Raw genomic sequence first — 5,882 nt, 5'->3', positions numbered from 1 at the left:
TCATAGTAATTAAGGTATTTTCCTAAACAAGCTTTATAATGAGTCTCTAAAATGAGTTGTGGTGACAGCTGGTCAAAGTAATATTTCCCATCTTCTTATTATACAACTAGGGGCCCAGTGCATGAATTCATGCATCTTGAAAGGAACTGTGGGCCGAGAGACTGTGGTAGGCATAGGGGCAGGTCTTGGCCCATCCTCCGCACCCCCTGCCCAGCCCCTCTGGCTGCGGCCCCTGGTCCCCTGTCTGCGGGCAGCCCCACTCCCGCCGCTGCCACTCCCACACGCTGATGGTGCCAGCCCCGCTCACACCTGCTGATGGCACAAAGCGATTGGGGCAGGCGCCAGCAGTGGGTGCGAGCGGCAGCTGCTGCCCCGATCACCCCTCAGTAGCAGGGGGAGGTGGAGAAGCCCTCAGGGGCAATCGGGGCTGGCAGCTGCCACTTGCACCCGCTGACGGGATCTAGTGATTGGAACTGGCACCGGGCACCAGCAGCAGGTGTGAGTGGCGGCTCTGGCGCCAGCTGTGGGTGCGAGTGGGGCCGGCACCAGCAGCAGGTGCGAGTACTGGGTGGGACCGCAGTGTGTGGGAGCAAAGAATTTTCAGTAACCACCAGAGGCTTGCCCCGATGACAGCAACCGGCGCCTCGCCTTGGTCTGGCACTCCCGCTCACCTGCTCCACCATCCCGCCGCATCCAACACCCACCATGTTCTGCACATGCCCCTGGTGGTCATGCATGTCATAGCGACCGGTTGTTCAGTTGTTCTGCTGTTCGGTCTATTTGCATATCAGCCTTTTATTATATAGGATCGTGAATGATACACCATCTCTCATCAGCGTGAGGTCAGCATCTGGGGAAAGACAAGTGTGTAGACAAATAATTACATACAATGAAATTAACCCTACTTTCTGAGGCAAAGCTGCAGTGATTAAACACCCTAACCATCAGGATCATGACAAAAGAATATGCATGCTGGCCACAGCATTTTGGCCCAGGCAAGTGGAAGTAAATTCACCATATACTCCCACCTCCCAGGAGAGAGAACCAAACAGACAGGAACAGCTCCAGTGGCCACCATAATTTAGGTACAGTCTGGCCGTGGGCTCAGAAGGAGGCGTGCATGGAAGAGTGAAAACTTGAGCGTGGCCATGGAGCACAAAATGAAAACTGAGGAAAGCAGGAGAGGGAACTGGTAATCTCACCAGGGTGGACGAAGGCTCTCCCTAATATTTGTTTCCTACTGTGGGTGGGGCTGGGGCCTCTGTTCAGGGTCTCCAGGGTGAAAATCCATGTGTAGGCGAGGCTGTGTCTCCTCTGAGAGTAGGCTAGGGCCTCTCCTAAGCTCACAGGTTGTTGGCGGAATTCCCTTCCTGGCAGCTGCATAACCCATGGAATCCTGCTTCTCTGTGGCCCACAGGAGAGCTTCTGTGACCTTAGGAGGACCCCTGTCTCTCTTCTGAAGGTTTCCTTGACTAGGCCAGGCCTACTTTTGATTAACTAAAGGTCAATTCATTAGGGACTTTAATTTCATCCGGAAAGTCCCTTTGCCTTTGCCATGTAATCCTATATAATAAAAGCTTAATATGCTAAATGTCCAACCATTCAACCAGTTGCTATGATGCACACTGACCACCAGGGGGCAGACGCTCCGACCAGTAGGTTAGCTTGCTGCTGGTTCCAACTGATCGGGGACTGGGCAAGATGGGCCAGACACGCCCTGGAGCCCTCCCCTGGTCCCTCCCTGGCACCAATCATGCACCTGTAGGGTCCCTTGGCCTGGCCTGCGCCCACTCACAATCTGGGACCCCTTAGGTAATGTTGGAGAGCCAGTTTCGGCCCAATCCCCTCAGGCCAGGCTGAGAGACCCCACAGGTGCACAAATTCGTGCACCAGGCCTCTAGTATCATATAATCAGGGGTGCAACCCCCATCACATCACAGGTTCTACCCACACCCAAGGGAAGAAGAGTGAGCCCTAACCACACCTCTATTGTTGGATGTTCAGGTGACTTCTGATTTTTTACACAAATCATGTGCAGAAAACCTGCTGCCCACACATTTTGGGGCACGTTTGTCTGTGTCCTTATGATAAATCACTGGAAGTAGAAATGGCAAGGCTGGAGGGTGAAACATTTTCAAGGCATTTGACAGATAAGTTGCTTTTCAGAAAGTTACCAAGTCACATTTCCAAGCTGCCCTGTGTTACAAAGGCCCGCCTAACCCTGTGCTAGGGCCAGGTGTGATTATTCCTCTCCTCTTTGTTAATTTGATGGTGGGTGAAAAATGTATAAATCTGTTATTGAACCATGAACTGAATCAAAGATTAAAACCTACTCATTTATGCACACCTAGTGAGCCAGCCTGAACCAGAACTGAATCTGTATTTTCTAAAATGATTGAAATGTAACATCAAAATAGCCTCTGAACTGAGACTCTCCCCGTGTTTCAGTCCATTCAAATACCTAACTTCAATCCATTCCAGTACCTCATAAGGGGACCACACTGGAAACCTTGACCAAGCCTCGACCTTGTTAACACCGACTATAATCCAATCAGCAGCCAAAGCCCTACGGGAGCTTTACAGGTGATGATGACAGTCCCCTTTACAGCATCCAGGTTTAACACAAGAAATTCAGAAAACAAGAGGTGGGTTTGACACCCCAGGAGTCAGATGGGTGAGCAGACAAAGGCCTCAGGGTTCAGGCTCTGGGATACAGCTCCTTCCCTTCCCACTCACCCCCACAGTGCAGCCCTGGGGCCACATTAGGACCTGAAAGTCCCTAAACCCTGAACCCCCACTCACCAATTTTCGTTTTCCACCTGACGTAACACTTCCACACTGGGCCCTTGTTAGCACAAGATTAAAATATGTCAAGAAGTGACAGAAAATACATATATGTATTAAATCATTACATTGTACACCTGACACTAATATACAAGAGTCCCCCCTTGTGAGTGGTTTGTTACCCAAGGACAACTACAGTCTGAAAATATTACATAGAAAATTCCAGAAATAAACAATACATAAGTTTTAAATTGTGCGCCGTTTAAGTAGCAGGGTGAATTTTCTCGCTGCCTGTCCCATCCCCACCATCCCCTCCAGGTGAACCATCACATTGTTCTGCACACCCTCCACCCCAGTCACTTAGCAGCCATCTTGGTTGTCAGAGGGACTCAGTCGAATTGTGTTCAAGTCACACTTATTTTACTTAACAACAGCCATAATGGCTCTCACATAACTTTTATTACAGCCTATCGTTATCATTGTAACATTTCATTATTATTGTTGTTAGTCTCTTACTGTACCTAATTTCTAACTTAAACTTCATGTACTGCTGATGTTTGTAAGAGATAAAGCGAGCCCCAGATTCCGGGGTCCTGGGGGAACACAACACATCAAGGCAAACATCTTCACGTCTGCAGGCGGGTGCACACGCACATGGACTGGGAGCACGCTCACATCGCCCAGCTTTTTAATCCTTCCCAAGGTGACCGTCCCTTGCTCTTGATTGGAGCTCAGGTGCACAGTCTTTCGCGATTGGCTGATTTAAAGGGGGGGGGGGTTGGCCTTTGCCATTTCAAGATGGCGACCCCCGGGGGCGCTGCAAGGTATGCGGCCAAAATGGCGGCTGTCTAAACCTCCAGCATGCGGCCCACCAGCCGACAGTTTGACATGCTTGGCTTAAACCAGCGGTTCTCAACCTGTGGAAAGCACATACAGAAAACATATTGTTTTTGTGATTAACCACTATGCTTTAATTATGTTCAATTGGTAACAATGAAATTGGGTTCACCACAGAAAGATCAGACAGAGGCCAAAAACCAGGACTACAGGCTTTATTAGAGGAGAAGGACCCGCTGGGCTGTCTCGCAGGGGAGGACAGCCGCACTGCAGGGGTGGGCACGCCTTTTGAGGGGCGGAGTGGGAAGGGGTGGGGCTTAGTGTACTCCGCGCACGCTGATTGGTGGCTTACTGTATGGTCCATAAGGACAAGGGCTTAGGGTATTTGGCAGGTGAGGATTGGTGGTCCAATGTATAGTCCATATAGGGTACCTGCTTAGTCACTCAGGTATTTCCTGGCTGCGGTTACGTCGTACTCCGCCCACCAGTTGGGGGAAGGGAGGATCTATCAACCACAACATGAGGAACTGCATTAAAGGGTGTTTAACTGTATTAAACTGCATTAGGAAGGTTGAGAACCATTGGTTTAAACTGTTCTTTGACAGAAAAGATTACTTGTTTATTCTCACATCTTGAACAACATCAGTTTGGACTGCACAAGTCCATGTATTCATGGATTTTTTTCAATAAACACACTTGGCCTTCACGGATTTCACATCGGCGAATTCAGTCAACTGCAGATTGAAACCAGTATTTCCACATTCCCAACGGCAGATTTTTTTACTTTCTTCTGGCCAGCTTGCCCAAACTGTGGGGACAAAAAAATAATATTTCTCCTCTCACCCTGTAACCTCTTCCAGCTGTTATAGTAATCAAATTAATAGGGACAGATTAACAGGAGAAAATCAAATTTCAATACATACACGTGGGGAATTCACATAAGCAAGAAAATTCCAAAGACAGTGAGGCAGCATTGGGTATGTGACATTTTGGACAAAGGAGAAAAGCGGGGGATAGGGTCTCAGATTTTAGAAGTAATTGAGGAAGAGCAGAACACATGGCAGATAAATTCTTACAAACAACCCAGAAACAATGGGACAGGGGGTAGCAAACAGGTCCCCATCAGACACCTTCCCACCCACCACACTCAATGCAAATTAGGCTGCTAGGGCGACATCCTAAGATTTCCCCCCCATGGAGCTGGTCTTTGCCTCTTGAATCTCTGGGGCAGGAAGTGGGAGGGTCAAAGGTTCTTTCTGAGACTTGTTTCTTAATTAGCTTCACATTAATATCCCAAAAGGCAGCTTCAGGTGGCAAGTTTTGGTCCCCTTCAGTCCCAACCCCGGTTGTTGAATCCACAGATAGAAAGGGCCACAGGTGGAGCCAAAAGGTCTAGGAAGGAGCCCGGGCCAGCCTGGCTGAATGGTGAGAGCGTGAGGGTCCCGGCTTCGAGTCCCTTAAGGGCGGGGCGGGGGGGGGGGGGAATGAAGGTATAGGATCGGTGGCACAGGGTCTGCACACCTCACCCCCACCCGCCTGGGTCAAGGGCCAACCGCATGGGGGGAAAATATCTGTGTGGAGGGCTGGGCACTCCCGCGGTTTCAGGCCTCAGTGGGGGGTCTTGGCAGGCCAAGGATGAGGAGGGGCACGGACAAGGGGAGACCATCATGTTCTGAGTCGTTTACCTCCGTTTAACATCATCATAGGAAGAGGCAGGGGTCCTTTGGATCGACTGCACAGAGCGCCGGCCTCCCAGGCTCCGCGCAGGAGCCCTCCTTCCCAGGTACCGGACTAAGCAAGCAGGTGATTTGCAACAGGCGCGGCCCCCTTTTGTGGGTGTGCGCGGACGGGGGGTGGGGGGGTTCTGAACTTGAATGTTTCAGCAGAGGATCTTCAGGTATAAGAAGGCGCTGCAAGGTTCTGGAAAGTTCCCTCGGTCCGCTGAGGCTACGGGCGCCCCGAGGCGGGTTTACAAACTGCCTTGGTCCAAAGCCCCTCACAAACGGAGGCGGAGAAGTGGCCGGGAAAGATGGAGGCCGCCCGCCAGTCAGCCTCGTGCGCTCCTGCCCACCCGCGCCCGTCACTCACTCTGCGCCCGCCAGTCCCGCGCCCACCTGTCAGTCAAGCCAGCCTGGCGCGGGGCCTGGCGGAAGGGGCGGGGCGAAGACGCGGCCGCACACGATTCATTGGTCCGCTGGCGGGGAAACTCAGCGGCGCCGCGAAGCCGGCCCCGCCCCCGACCCGGGGGAACGGCGGCGGCG

At 51.5% G+C, this 5,882-nt stretch overlaps 1 long non-coding RNA gene across 1 annotated transcript; it reads right to left on the bottom strand.

Annotated features, from left to right (window-relative positions):
• Positions 1-4,218: 4,218 nt before the first annotated feature.
• On the bottom strand, positions 4,219-5,876 carry LOC118658091. The gene is made up of 2 exons (XR_004968208.1): positions 5,307-5,876; positions 4,219-4,429 (listed from the first exon to the last, which is right to left on the bottom strand). It is a non-coding gene; the product is annotated as an uncharacterized LOC118658091 (long non-coding RNA).
• Between the last annotated feature and the right edge of the window lie 6 nt (positions 5,877-5,882).

The sequence above is a fragment of the Myotis myotis genome, unplaced genomic scaffold (assembly GCF_014108235.1).
Source record: "Myotis myotis isolate mMyoMyo1 unplaced genomic scaffold, mMyoMyo1.p scaffold_m19_p_6, whole genome shotgun sequence".
Classification (NCBI taxonomy): domain Eukaryota; kingdom Metazoa; phylum Chordata; class Mammalia; order Chiroptera; family Vespertilionidae; genus Myotis; species Myotis myotis.
The sequence above is the reverse complement of the archived record's forward strand: the minus strand, read 5'-3'. Positions and strand labels throughout refer to the sequence as shown.